Raw genomic sequence first — 16,050 nt, 5'->3', positions numbered from 1 at the left:
CCATTATCTTATCACTTTCAGTCACTGTCTTTTAAGAGAATAAAGGAAATTAGTCTTTTATATATTTGGGTCCCATGGATGCACCTGTTACTATGAAATCTGTTTGATGATAAATAACTCACATATGTTCAAGAGCGTTGTCTTGACATGTGCAGTGAGAGACCTTCACAGACATATGTTGTATAAAGCAGTAGCTGTGACTTTGGATTGGCTCACAAATCAGTGTGAGCAGAGGAGTAAGTGAAGCCTAACAAAGACTATTTGGCAGGGAAGGAAGCTGAGGATTTCACTAGGAAATTCTGAAATTTTAAAAAATTTATGCCTATACGCAATGCACAAAACACACAAATGTAAAAAGCACACTTGCATACACTATTCAAAATATACATACACCTATTAGCCAAAGCTGTACTATATAAAAAGTCATGTGAAACATGAAATTTATAATTTAAAAAAATTCAAAATATTAGAATAATTTGTTTTAGATCTGTAGCTGTACTGGTAAAAAGTATTCTGTCTTCTGAAAAGACCACCAAAACTTTGCTTTAATTGAAAAGGTTGTTTCTGTGGTCAACTTTATTTCTAGGAAAAAGTTGTCTTTTCCACTAAGCTTTTTATGTAGATAGTTTCCCAGCATTCATACACACTACCAGCCCCTGCTGCAATCATGTGGCTCTTGAACCCTGTACTCAGATCTCATCATAGCACAAAACAGTAGCTGATGGTTCAATTAGGTCCTATTATTTTTTTCCCCTAGTATGTGATGAAAATTGGGTATCTTACTTCTCAAATTTTGTTAGATTGATTCATATAACTGAGCCTATACTTTAAAAAATATATATATTTTATTGCTTTCAGAGAAGAAGGGAAAGGGAGAGAGATAAAAATATCAATGATGAGAGAGAATCATTGATTGGCTGCCTCCTGCATATCCCATACTAGGGATCGAGCCCGCAACATGGGCATGTGCCCTGACTGGAATCAAACCATGACCTCCTGGTTCATAGGTCGAGGCTCAACCACACCAACCGGGCTTATCCTGTACCTTTTATTAATCAACTTTTAAAACTGATTTGTCCTGATAAAGAATGAGCAATTTACTACCATTCACTTTTTAAATATTCTTTTAAAATTATATAGCAAAGTAGAAGGCTCTATAACTTTCATATAGATATAGATACTTTTTATCTGCAGGCAGTAAACTATCTGTAAATAATATTGACCTGAGTGTAGTAATAAAAATAGGTTTAATATTTTATGCGACAAATATCTAACCTAATCCCTTCTCTGAGGTACCATCCTCATAAAATATTTGTGAAGACACCATATAGATTCGTAACTCCTACACAATTAGCCACACAAAGCCCTCATGTGAATGAAAATATTTTCATAATGCACTTACAAAAAATACTCATCTTCAGTTCTGCCTTAAATGTGCATACACAAGCACCTGTCTAAAATTAATTAACAAATTAAGAAGTTGGAGTATTTGCTTGATTTGAAATATTTGCTTTTAACTTTTTGCAATTTGCTCTATTCATGTTGCCTAGACCAGTGGTCAGCAAACTCATTAGTCAACAGAGCCAAATATCAACAGTACAACAATTAAAATTTCTTTTGAGAGCCAAATTTTTTAAACTTAAACTTCTTCTAACGCCACTTCTTCAAAATAGACTCACCCAGGCCGTGGTATTTTGTGGAAGAGCCACACTCAAGGGGCTAAAGAGCCGCATGTGGCTCGCGAGCTGCAGTTTGCCGACCACGGGTCTAGACAATGAACAAACAGAAAGCGAAAGTCAAAAATATTTTAAGAGCCCTAGCTGGTTTGGCTCAATACAGTTGCCACTGACCACCTATGACTATAAAGCATTTGAATTGTGCCTGGAGCAAATGATGCACTGTTTTTTTTTTATTGTATTTAATTTAAATTTAAATAGCCTCATGTGACTAATGGCTATGTTATTAGACAACACAGGTACCAATCAAGATATTTCCTTTACCCTCACCAATGATTTGGAATAGATATTTGGCACAATTTTGGTTATTAGCTACTAGAAAGACTCAGCCAGAGTGCTTCTGGCAAATGTATCCCTCTTAAAAAGGGTAAAGAAGAGAGGGACATTCTTCTCTCCTCTGGAGGTTGTGTGCTGATACAGTACTAAGAACTAGTATAGCTCTCCATCCATGAGGAGACAAAATTGAAGGCAAATCCTACAGTTGAGAAGGTTCAAAAAGAAATAGGGAAATAATCTGAGTGCTTAAATCACACCTAAAATAGGCTGCTGAATCTTGGAATCTCTTTTCTTCTGGATTTATGTGCATGAGATAATAAAGGAGTGCTTTTCCTTCACAAAACCCATACCATGGTTTGTAACAAATTATTTAGTTATTTAGTTGTATGCTTTTTGTGTGTATCCCCACACTAGTTTTTAGCCTCTGGACAACAGACATCAGGCATATGTGGCTCATCATTGCTTAGCACATGTTTTGGTAGTATCTGGGTGCTCAGCAAATATATATTGACTTAACTAATTAACTAGTTAATTATAAAGTAGTTCTGATAATAATTCTGCTTTTTTAAATGCTTCCATTTTTCTACATAGATTATAGGATAATTTTCAAATTTCCTAGTCTTACCTATACAAAGGCATTCACTGTCTGGCCACGCCTACCTTATAGCCTCTTCAATCTGAGACTTCCCATAGTGAAGTCTCAGAAATCACAACTACTCACTCACCCTTCTCAGATTATCCAAGAATAGCTCAAAGACATTTAGTGAGTGATTCTGCAGGCTGCATAAGTAATTTGCATACAAATTATTTACTCACAAGTGAGGGACTCAGTCAAGGAAAAAAAAAGATAAAAACAGGGTTAATAAGAGGGAAAGAGGAGATGGGGGGCTGCATGTAACCTGGAAATAGTGAACTTGTTTATTTATATTTTTTATTAAACTGATTATTTTGCAGCTAGCAAAGAGGACAGTGTGGAAATTGTGTCCTTGATTAATCTAAGGATAAAATAAACATTTTCATTTGCTGATGATTCTCTAAAAACCTTGAGAGTTTAGTTGTAGGAAAATGCAAGAGGCTGACTCAATGTAAATGCCAGGGCCCTCCTGTCGACACCTCAACCTTAGTAAATCCAAGTTTCCATCATCTCTCTATCAGAAATTCTTAAGATTCATTCTTAATCTCTTTCTGTGGAGAAGACACATTTCTCTTTCTAAATCTAGTGCTTTTCAGCTGTAGATTTTGGATATTTCATAGCTGTCCTCTAAAATCTCCATATCATTCTCCACACAATCATGTCCCACATAATCGAGGTCCAGTCAATGACAGAATGCACATACAACGATGGTGCCATAAGAAGCTAAAAAATTCCTAGTGCCTAGTGATGTTGTAATACTATATGGTGATCAGCTGTTTATGGTGATGCTGGTGTAAACAAACCTACTGTGCTGCCAGTCATGTAAAAGTGTAGCACATACAATTATGTATAACTAGAGGCCTGGTGCACGAAATTCATACACTGGGGGGCGGGGAGTCCCTCAGCCCATCCTGCCCCCTCTCACAGTCTGGGAGCCCTCAGGGGATGTCCTACTGATGACTTAAGCCCACTCCCCATGGAGAGTGGGCCTAAACCGCAGTCTGGCCTCCCTCTGTGGGCTGATCAGGGGAAGGCGCCACCCCCATCACCCCACTGCTGCTGCCACTGCCGGCCACCAAGGTGTTTTCATCAACACAGACTCCAGTCCCTTCATCACGAAAAAATGACAACTTTCTTTAGGCATTCTCAAGATGTCTCTTTCATAGGATATGACATTTCTTTCTTTTTTGTCCTCATATGAGGATATTTTCCCATTGATTTTTAGAGAGCATGGAAGAGAGAGGGAAAGGCAGAGAGAAATATCAACGTGAGAAGGACACTTTGATTGGTTACCTCCTGCATGAGCCCTGACCTGGGCCCTGGCCAGGGAGGAGCATGCAACCTAGGTACATGCCCTTGACCAGAATTGAACACGGACCCTGCGGTCCGCAGGCCAAGGTTCTATCCATTAAGCCAAACTGGCTAGGGCAGGATATGACATTTCTTAGCCTCTCCAGCAGCGGACCTTCGTTTTTTCCTCCAGGAGTGAGGTGTAAAAACCCTAGATCACCTTCCTGGATTCTTATTACCTAAGTTACCAAGAACACTATGAGTGGTGTATTGGGAGCTTAGCCAATGAGCGGTCAGAAAAGGTGTTTCCTCTGCAGCTCATGTGCAGAGGCAGGACTGCTGGGGCTGGGCGGCCTGGGCATGACCCTGCCTCTCCACTCCTGCTCCTGAGCCTGCTGGGGCGGGGTGGCAGTGGCGGCTTTGGCATGCCCCCCTGTCTCTCCGCTCCGGGGCTGTTCCATGCATGGCTTGCCTCACAACACAAGCAGTCCCCTCCGGCCCATCTGCACGTGCAACCTCCTCCTGAGCTGGTCGTGACTGTTACAGTGTCCCAGCTAATTTGCATATTCGCTCTCTCTCTCTCTCTCTCTCTCTCTCTCTATATATATATATATATATATATATATATATATATATATACACATATATATACACACACACACACACATATATCCTACCTAATAATAGACAAATATGCAAATTGACCTACCTTCGCTATGCCCGTGATTGGCCAGGAGGCGCGGGGGGGCGGGACTCGGGGTGGCCGGGGTGGCCAATGGGCCGGCGGGACGCTGAGCTCGCGTTGCCAGCGGAGGCTCGAGCTCAGCGTCTGCGCCATGGCTCTGCTGTGGCACAGAAGGGGCCTCTGGGGCAGTGAGCTCACATCCCACCACGGACCATCAAAAGCATGGGAGCTGGGTGCCTGTCCGCTCAGGCACCAGGACTTTCAGAAGCCTCCGCCGCGCTGGAGGCTTCTGAAAGGCCTGGTGCACCAGCGATCAAAAGCAAAAGCATGGGAGCTGGGGGCCTGTCCACTCAGGCACCAGGCCTTTCAGAAGCCTCCACCGCGCCGGAGGCTTCTGAAAGGCCTGGTGCACCAGCGGACAGGCACCCAGCTCACCCGTGATCGAAAGCGAAAGCATGTAGGGGACCCTACACGTGCATGATTCAATCATGCACTGGGCCTCTAGTATATATATAAATATATAAATATGTAAATTTATATATATATATATATATATATATATATATATATATATATATATATATATATATATAATACTTGATCATGATAAACAACTATGTTACTGGTTTATGTATTTGCTATACTATAATATTTATCATTATTTTAGAGTATACTATTTCTACCTATAAAAAGAAAATTTGCTGTAAAACAGTATGCTGTGTTACCCTGGCAGCAGCTTCATACATCTCATGTTTACCATGTCTCTTGATTCCATCATTTTCTGTTGTGCTTTATTTAATCTTGTTTTGTTTTATATAGTAACATGCTGTATAGGCTTCTAGCCTAGGAACATTCCAGGACAGCATGTTATAGCCTAGCTGTGGAGTAGGCTATACCATTGAGGTTTGTGTAAGTGTACCGTATGATGTTCACACAAGGACAAAATCACCTAACAACACATTGCTCAGAATGTAACCTGCCATTAAGTGGTGCATGACAAAATTGCCTAACAATGCATTTCTCAGAATGCATTCCCATCGTTAAGCAGCATGTGACTGTATTTCTTTTTATAATATACAACACGGTTCAAAAAACATTTATTGAGCAACACTTAAAGTCTAGAATTCAGCTTAATGCTGGGATGCTACAGTAAACTAGGTGAATTCAGTCACTTACAACCTAGTGCTGGATAAACCCAATTTGAAAGGCAGTTTAGAGTGAAAATAAGGCATAGTCTCACACTAGTACAATTTACTGGTAACAGCAGAGTTAGTGTAGTTAAGTACTGAGAAATACCAATTAACAAGAAATTTTCTGTCTAGTCAAAATGTTCAGTCTGATAAGATCAGAAAGACTGATCTGCTATTGAGTGAAAGCTAAATGCAGGGCTTAGGAAGTAGGTGAGCCTCCAACAAATAAGGTTGTTCTTTTTTTAGCCTGAGTTCCATGTCGAAAGAGAATCCATGATGACTTCAACAGTTTCATGGATTTCAACACAAAGCCTATTTCTTGTTTTTTAAGTTGATTTAAGAGAGAGAGAGAGAGAGAGAGAGAGAGAGAGAGAGAGAGAGAGAGAGAGAGAGAGAGAAAGGGTAGAGGGAAGAGAAAGAAAGACAAATTTGTTGTTCCACTTATTTATGCTGTCAATGGTTGATTCTTATATGTTTCCTGACCCCAGCTCGAACCCACAACTTCGGCCTATTTGGCGATGCTCTATCCAACTAACCTCCACAGCCAGAATGGCACAAAGCCTGACTCTTAATAAGTGATGAGTTAAGTGTAATCTTTATTCTCCAAATATCCTTTACTACAAATTCTTGTAGGTGTAGGGCAAAAGGGATCTATCAGGTGCTGGAGAACCCTAAGTTGAGTTTCTGAGTCATTCAAAACTGTCTAGAAAGCTCAAGTATTCTCAGAATTTACAGACTAGATATATGTATCTTCCTCACAGCTATCCCATTTATGTTACTGCCCTCAATATTTTTCTGTTGTTTTATTTCTAAAGTTTTTCTATCTCAAAGTTTTTGTGATAGATAGTACTAATTATTCACAATTATTCATTTTATTCCTGACTTTATTATACTTCCTTATAATTGGAATTTGCTTGGCCACCTCACTGGCTTTGTCTGAGTTTGGTCACATGACTTTGGCCAATGGGACATGAGTATCCATGGACTTACATAATTTTCAAGCAGAAACTTTAAATGTACTTTTGTGGTTTGGCTTTATCCTCTTGAGCTTCTGTCCTTTGCTGTGAAACACAACATGGCCCAGTGAGTGGCTGTTCTTCTCTGTAAGGCCTGGGATGAAGGAGGGATGAAGGCCACATGGAGCCAAGCACTGTTCAGGCTGCCCAGGCCTATCAAGGCCAGTGGTAACATAGAAACCCACACCTGAAAACTTATATGTTCATGTTGACCAATGTCACCCCAATAAATTTAATTAATTAATAAATAAAATTTTAAAAGGCCAGTGAGTCTAGCAGTGGCATAGTTAACCCGTCATTCTCCTGAAACTCATTTGACAAATACATATAGGGTGTCCAAAATAATGTATACAAACATGTTTAATAATTATGAAGGCAGTGTTTATTAAAATACATTTCAAAATTTAGCTATCAGCTTTTTAAGTGTGTATACATTTTTTGGGACACCCTGTATTTGTTGTTATAACCATAAGATTTTGGAGTTGTTTATTGCTTCAACAAAAACTATTATAATTTTCCATTTTTAAAAATCTACTAATCAAATTAAATAATTATTATGCTTCATTTAAGCCATTTTTTTCCTATAAATTTTACACATAATTTAGGCTGGTTAGCAATACACCTATTTTTTTTTTTTGTAAGTAGGCCTAATACAGTTCATTTTTTAAAAAAAAATTGTTAATATAAAAAAAACATTGAAACCTGTAAAGAACTTTTGTGAGTTTATTTGAGCCAAACTGTCGACATATGCCAGGAAGCAGAACCTCAACGAATTGAGATAATGCTCCGGAGAATGGCGGGTTATATTTGTGTTTATACATTGCCATCAAAGGAGGGACATAGGTGGGTTACATGAAATTCATTGGTGATAGATTAAGGAGGTGGGATAAAGCAAAGCTGGGAAAACCCCTGGGACTGGATAAAAAGTGAAATGATGGACACATACTTAGGTGGGTGCGGGAACAATTAACATGATAATGAAGGAATTTGTGGTATCTGTCCTGGCGCCCACCACATTTGGTTGTGCCCCAGGGGCTCCAGAAAAAGGAAGTTACAAGTTACCCAGACATTTCAAGGGTATGTTATCATAGATGAAAAAGACAGATAGGCTCAGTTAAGGTAAAGGTTGACCTTGTCAGAGAAGATACTGGCCTAGGATGTAACTGCCCACCATAACTGCTTTTAGTTAAAGTTTAATTGCAGACCATCCTTTGTGGTTACTTTAGGTCTCTGAGTTTGCAAGACTGCTATGCAGGCCTCCTCTGAGCATGTCAGGTCAGCATGTGGCCCCTTTCATCCACACAATCCAGTGTTTAAGGAGATAAATTTGTTACATGAGCTTTTTAGACAATGTTAAATTCCAGGCATATGATATTTTGAGGTATTTAACAAATCAAGATAAAGCAATCACATTGCATTCTTAGGGTGTATGCTTTCTATCAATTTCCTCCAAATAAGCACCTACTAATGCCTACTACACCTTTTTTTGAGCCTAGTCTTAATCTTTCAAATCTTGAGATCAGTCATCTCCCTCCTAAACCTTCATAATTTCTCTCTAGGAAATCATGAAATTGACCATATAAACAATTTCCGCTTCCTTATCTCCCTTAACCCACAGAGAAAGGTAATATATTTTAGGTGTTGACAGTATTGAAGTATTTGGGAAAAGGTGATAGCTCTGCAAAGAACACCCATCAAAATACCCATGAAACACAAACCTCCCTATCATTAGTCATCAGAAATAATAAATCGTCGCCATGTCAGCCTTTACCGTCTCCGGCAGCACCGACCTGAAACATCGCCCATCCCCTGTAACTGCCAATCAAAGCGAGACAGCCCTGTCAGAGAGCTGAGCCAACGTAGCAAGTGTGGAGACAACTGGCGGCACATTTAGTCACAGAATATGCTCCAGAAAGCAGAGATCAAAATGCGGCAAACGTTGGTCTAAAACCAACAGAAATGGCAACTTATAAACACACTGTTATGACCAGGTACTGATCTGAAGAGTCCGGGGAAAATGGCCTAGTAGGAGGGGCCTGGGCATTGTTTTTCTTCCCTTTGGTTCCCTCAAATTCACTTTCATCTTCCATTATCCAACGTTCATGGGAATACTAGTGAGTACTTAAGAACTAAAGTTTAGCCATAAACAAACACACACAGTGTGAATGCAGATTTCCTCCCTTCTAGTGGGACTTGAGGACCATTGCCCCCAGGCAGCTGTCCTGCTGGATGGACTGCAGCCTGCTGTGTCAGAGTCGGAGTTTGCTTTGAAGTCTGACACATCACATCACAAATATCCTCCAGCTCCCACTACCTGAGCCTCAGAATTAGTCATTAATTTGGTTGGGACAATCTGAAGTGCATATGAGCATTATTACATATGTGCTTCTTTGTCCTGGTTATTATGGTAATTTTAATGGAGAGCGGTTAACAGCAGGGATCTTTAGGTTTGAATATTCTAATGATTCTTCCCAGGAACTGAAATAAGATTTAAAAGAAGCTAGATCTAAAACTGACAGTCCTGAGGGTGTACTAAATTTGACCTTGACTTATTTTGCAACCTAAGGCTAGTGACAAAAGCTTTCAATCTCTGTCAGGGAGATGCTATAAAATTTTGATGAGATGCTATTTTACAAAGATTCTGAGAAATTAACCCTTTATCTTTCCCAGATATTTGCCAATTAATCCCTAATATCCAGTCCCCGTACCAACTTTCAGAGTTTTAAACACACACACACACACACACACACACACACACACACACACCCGTGCATGTGTTTAGGCCTACCTTGGTTCCAAAACACAGAAGCCATATGGCAAGAATCTCTGAACCACAGCCTAGAAGGAATGGACCTCAGTCCTTTATAGTCCCTTCGCCTTTTTCCTTACAAGCAGACCGGATGAACCCAAGCACAACTCCATCCCCACTCTTCTGGTTAATTCATTAGGTCAGTGCTTCTGACAGCAGCTACCTGGGTCAGAGAAGTAACATGACTTTGTGGTTAAGTGTAGGAGCGTGGAGCCTTCTGTCGGCAACAATCCAAGCATGCTCAGTCAGGAGCTGTGATGTTCTTTAGTTTCTGAACCAGTAAAATAATGGGAAGAATAAAAATAATAGAACCTACCTTTCGGGCTGCTAAGATGCTTAAATAAATTAAATATCTGGAAGTTCACAGAATAATGCCCAGCATATGACAAGCTCTACAGGTTTGTTAAAGAAATGCCATGACCATGACTGTTAACTCTGAATGGCAACTGCCCACTGGACACTAAAAGCTTCCTTTACCTGGGACACTCCATGAGGCTTTTATTGAATTCAAGTTCATATTGCCTCTCTGAGTTCACTATCGATATGGGCACGGTGCCTCACTTGCCTCTCTGCTTACTATACCTGAGTGTCTACCTTAATCCTTTGTTATACAATCAACAACATTGACATTACCTGGAAGCTTGTGAAAAATTCAAGATTTCAGACCCCACCTAAGACCTACTGACTAAGAATCTGGAGTTTAGATGCTCACCCAGGTAACTGAGGTATATGTGAATTTGAGCAACACTGTCTTAGAACTTCTTTCCTAGTCCAGATCTCCACTGAGCGAGTCTAAATAGGCAACATAGCCCTTGCCGGCATGGCTCAGTGGTTAGAGCATTGGCCTGCCTACCCAAGGGTCTCAGGTTTGATTCTGGTCAAGGGCACGTACCTGTTTTGCAACTTCCATACCTGGGTTGCAGGTTCCATCCCCGCTCCGTTCGGGGCATATGCAGGAGACACCAATCGATGTGTCTCTCTCATATTGATGTTTCTCTCTCTTTCTCCCTTCTCTCTCCGACTCCCCCTCTCCTTCCTTTCCACTCCCTCTGAGAATCAATGGAAAAATATCCTTGGGTGAGGATTAAAAAAATAATAATAAAGAAGCAGTGCCTATTTGTCACTAATAATATAATACCAAGCTTGAAAATAGTCATGAGTAAATAGAGCTCATATAACTTCTAAAATGTGGCCATTCTCCTTTCTTGCATTCCAATATAAATTTTCTTAAGTGAAGAGGAGAGAAAGAAGTAGAGTAATAGCTTGCCACTGAGAACTGAGGTTAAGCCCGAGGACATGCAGCATGATTTGTCGGAAATGAATGCTGCCCATTGCACATCTCTCTCTGAAGGGCAGGAGAAGGGTTAAGAGGTGCCATCCTTATGTATGAATATCAATCTCAAATGTTACAAAGAGTATCATTGTTCAAACCTGGTCATAAGAAATACCACACTCTTTATTTCAAAATGACATTTTCTATTCTTAAAATGGTTTCCTTCTCCCAAAAAGATAACATAGGATTTACATGTTCATTTTTGAGCATTTTTAAGAATAAACACAAACATGAAGAAAATATAAATATCACTTATATTAAAATAGATGTTAGATAAAACTTTATTAATATATTTATTCTGATGTAAATATACTCTGGTATCTATTTACATATATTTATATAAGGTAAATTCATACTGCTTTGTTGTAACCTACTTTAAGGATTTAACAATGATAAATGCTTGGGTATCTTTTTATATAATAACAAGATGTTTTTATAAACTATGCTTTACCTACAAAGCCTAAAGTCACCAAGCAAAGTATTAGAGAGAAAAAACACACAAACTATTTGCACATTAGAATGTGTTTATTAAGAAGGAATATCTCCACATATTTCATTACTTTGTAATTCATCATCCTCAACATAACAAGGGAATTGCAGTTACTGCTCAATATCAGACTAATAGAAAGTTTGACCACAGAAGAAAAAATCACCTAAATTAGAAAATGACAAAACTAATTTGATTCTAGCTTCTAGTAAAATTCTATATATTAAAAGGCTAATATGCAAATAGACTGAAAGGTGGAACAACCAAACAACCGGTCGCTATGATGTGCACTGACCACCAGGGGGCACGCGCAGAATACGGTGGACATCGGCAGCAGGCGGCAGAGTATGGAACATGGTGGGCATCGCCGTGGCAGGATGGTGGAGCAGGTGTGCGGGGGCACCAGACCAAGGCAGGGCGCTGGTCACTGTCATTGAGGGGGGTGGGGAGCCTCTGGTGGTTCCTGAAAATTCTTTGCTCCCACGTGCTGCAGTCCTGCCCGGAGCTTGCACCTGCTGTCAGCACCAGCCCCACTAGCGCCTGCTGCTGGAGCCACCACTCACACCCGCTGCCAGCACCCAGTGCCGGCCCCAATTGCTCAGCACCGTCAGCAGGTGTGAGTGGCACCTGCTGGCCCCGATGCCCTGAGGGCTTTTCCACCTCCCCCTGCTCCTGAGGGCTGATCAGGGCAGCAGCTGCCGCTCGCACCCACTGCTGGAGCTGGCCCCAATCACACCGCACCGACAGTGGGTGCAAGCGGGGTCCGTGCCGTCAGCATGTGGGAGTGGTGGTGGCGGGAGCAGGGCTGCCGGCAGACAGGGGACTGGGCCGTGGTGGGAGGGGCCGGGTGGGGGCATGGAGGATGGGCTGAGATGTGCCCCTGTGCCTACTGCAGCCTTGCGGCCCACAGTTCCTTTCAAGGTGCACACATTCGTGCACTGGGCCCCTAGTAAACAAATAAATGTATAATATAAAGAATGCCTTTCTCTCAAGCAGCAGTTTTGTGCTCTATATTCTAAATTCTTTCCTGGAACAAATAATTATATTTTACTCACCAACCTGTAAGAGGCAGTATTAATTGAAAAAATGATTACAGGGCTATCATTGTAGTTTCAATATAGTATCCCAACAACTTGTTGCCAAAAAAACTAGTAATTTTTTTTAATGACAATAACATGTCCTGGTTGATAAACATATCTTTCTTTCTTGGTCTACCATGTTGTTAATAGTAATTCTCCTGCACACTAAAAAGCAAACAAACAAAAAATTCCTCCAGGCAACATAAATAAGGAATACTTAAAATCTCCTATAAATAGAAGTCAAGAGAAAATTATGTCTGTATTGTGCAATTCAAAAGGTCAACAAAAATTCATCAGGTATGCAGTTTTTGTTGATTATTAGTTCTGCCGATTTCAACATGTTAGCTAAACTGTGGTCACAAGATAGCTACTACCCATCACTGTGTACTGACTGAGAAGGAACGCTCTACAGGCCCATGCCTAAACCAATCCCAAGTGAAGAAAGGAGACGTTCATAATTGGTGTACTTTAATGATGTTTCACTGCCTGGGCGTGTATCACTGTTGCCCCATTTTCCACCCCACCACAGCACTGAGCTCTGCTTAGGAGGTTGAATAAACAAGATGAGGTGTCTGTTGGGAAAGAGAAGGTTTTGAGTAGCTGATAAAAGACAAGCAACTTTACATGCTGCTCAGATGCCCAGCCCTCCACCTGGGAACAGAACACACTCTTCCCCAAACTGTTTGTCTTATGGACTATAAAGTTTTTCCCTCTGAAGCTGTGATCTGAACCAGGCTCCCTGGGATACAAAGAGACCACAGAACATTCACTTATTCATTTAACGATTGTTTATTGAACAATCATTGTGGCAGTTTCTGTAATAATGTTAGGGTTTTTAGCTTTGGGTATTTTGTGGCCTAATAGGAAAGACAGACGTGGAAACAAATAAGGAAGGGTTGTTTGCTTACCAACTATTCATAATCTACACTAATAAAAGAGAAAAATGCAAATTGACCATCACTCTGCTACTCCCACCAGCCAATCAAAGCGAGTATGCAAATTAACCCAACTAAGATAGCAGCTGCCACAGAGCTGGAGTGAGCAGAAGGCTTGGGTTGCCTCCAGCAATGGAGGAAGCCAAGCTTCCCGCCTGCCCTGGCCTGCCCTGGCCTCCGCTCAAGGCTACAAAGTTTCAATTATAGAAGATAAATAAATCCCAGATACCTGCTTCCAGTCGGCCCTGGCCTATGCTTGGGTTCCTGGGGGGCATGGCCGGCCTGCGAACCACCACAGGCCCCTCACCCAGGCAGCCCCATGCCCCAAGGGAACTCCCACCCTGATCCGGGACACCCTTCAGGGCAAACCAGCCGACCCCCACCCGTGCACCAGGCCTCTATTCTATCTAATAAAAGAGTATTATGCAAATTGACAGTCACTCCAACACACAAGATGGCTGCCCCCATGTGGTCAAAGATGGCTGCCCCCATGTGAACACAAGATGGCTGCCACAAGATGGCTATCAGGGGAGGTCAGTTGGGAGGGACCAGGCCTGCAAGGGAGGGCAGTTGCGGGGGACTGACCTAGCAGGGGAAAGCAGTTAAGGGCAATGAGGCTGGCAGGGGAGGGCAGTTAGGGGTGACTGGGACAGCAGGGGAGGGCAGTTGGGGGTGACCAGGCCAGCAGAGGAGGGAAGTTGGGGGCAACCAGGTCTGCAGGGAAGGGCAGTTGGGGGGGACCAAGGCCTGCAGGGGAGAGCAGTTGCGGGGAGACCAGGCCTGCAGGGGAGGGCAGTTGGGAGGGACCAGGCCTACAGGAGAGGGAAGTTGGGGGTGACCAGGCTGGCAGGGGAGAAATTAAACATCAATCAGGCTGGCAGGGGAGTGGTTAGGGTGTGATCAGGCTGGCAGGCAGAAGCGGTTAGGGGCAATCAGGAAGGCCAGCAGGTGAGCAGTTGGGAGCCAGCAGTCCTGGATTGTGAGAGGGATGTCCGACTGCCCGTTTAGGCCCGATCCCAGTAGGATAAATGGGTAGTCGGGGATCAGGCCTAAATGGGCAGTTGTACATCCCTTGAGGGGTCCCAGATTGGAGAGGGTGCAGGCTGGGCTGAGGGACACACCCCCACCCCCTGTGCATGAATTTCGTGCACCTGGCCTCTAGTAATAAAATAATAATCATAATCAATTACTAGAAATAATGAATAAATTATGGTTATCCAGTGTTTCCAATATGCCAGGAACTATTCTAAGTACTAGTACTTTACATATAATAACACATTTGAACCTTAAAAAGATGCTATGAGATAGATACAATTATTATCTCATTTTACAAAATTGAGAAATAACCATTTCCTGTGCTACCTCCTCTGAATGCTTTTGTTTATTATAAGAATGAAAGGATAGAAACATTTTGTAAAGTTTTTCTTGACTGTCTAGCTCTAATCAGACTTGCTAGAATTAACCTCTTAATAATTTACGTGAGTATCTTTTCAAAGGTTTAGCAACCTGTGTGTTTTTATTTGAAACTGTGAATTCAAATGTTTACTATGTCAGTTTATATAACCTGCCTCATTGTTCCCAAAGAATATCTAATATTCTATAATGTATATCTAAAATTTTATGTAACTTTTCAATTGATGGTTTCCAACTTCATGCTATTATAATTAATACTCTGATCGTTATTCATGAACATGAATCTTTGCACACTTAAGTGACTATAAAATTAATTTGTAGAAGTTTTATTTCTGTGTCATATAATATATATTTAAAATGTTGGCAGATACCAGCAATTTACCTTCCTCTAAAACCTGTATCAATATATGTTTCCAATAAGAATGGATAAAAATACTCACTTCTGACCTAATTTTATATTTTTACTAGAGGCCCGGTGCATGGATTCATGCATGGATTTGTGCACAGATTCGTGCACCGGTGGGGTCCCTCGGCCTGGTCTGCGGGTATCAGGTGGAAACTGGCTCTCCCACATTCCCCAAGGGGTCTTGGATTGTGAGAGGGCAGTTCTCTAGTGATGCGCCCTGAAATCAGGCTCCCTCTTCTCTGGTTCCAGGTGTGGCACTCCAAAACCACAGCTGCCAAGTCACTGCAGCTCGGCAGCTCCTGCATTGAGCATCTTCCCCCTGGTGGTCATTGCGTGTCATAGCTACTGGTCGACCGACTGGCCGGTCGGCTGGTCAGTTAGGCTTTTATATATATAGATGACTACCATGAGGGTTATTTTATGCAGGAGCCTCCCTGGTAAATTTTTACTGGGGGACCCTATATAAAAAATTTGAGTCACCAAAAATTTAAGTCAGCACGTCATTTTGACAGCCCAATCATGTGCTGGTCTGGCAACAAATACCCTGCGGGGAAGCAATCTTTTTACTAGGCCATTCTTTCATAATTAGGGCCAATCTACAGAGCCCTGGATCACCCCATAGTCTCAATTCCTAGAGTTCTTTTTTTAAAAATTGATTTCAGAGATAAAGGGAGAAAGAGAGAGAGAGAGATGGAAACATCAATGATGAGAGAGAATCATTGATTGACTGCTTCCTGCATGTCCCCTAGTGGGGATCAAGC

Source organism: Cnephaeus nilssonii, assembly GCF_951640355.1.
Source record: "Cnephaeus nilssonii genome assembly, chromosome: 3".
Lineage (NCBI taxonomy): Eukaryota > Metazoa > Chordata > Mammalia > Chiroptera > Vespertilionidae > Cnephaeus > Cnephaeus nilssonii.
Note: the sequence above shows the minus strand (reverse complement) of the source record.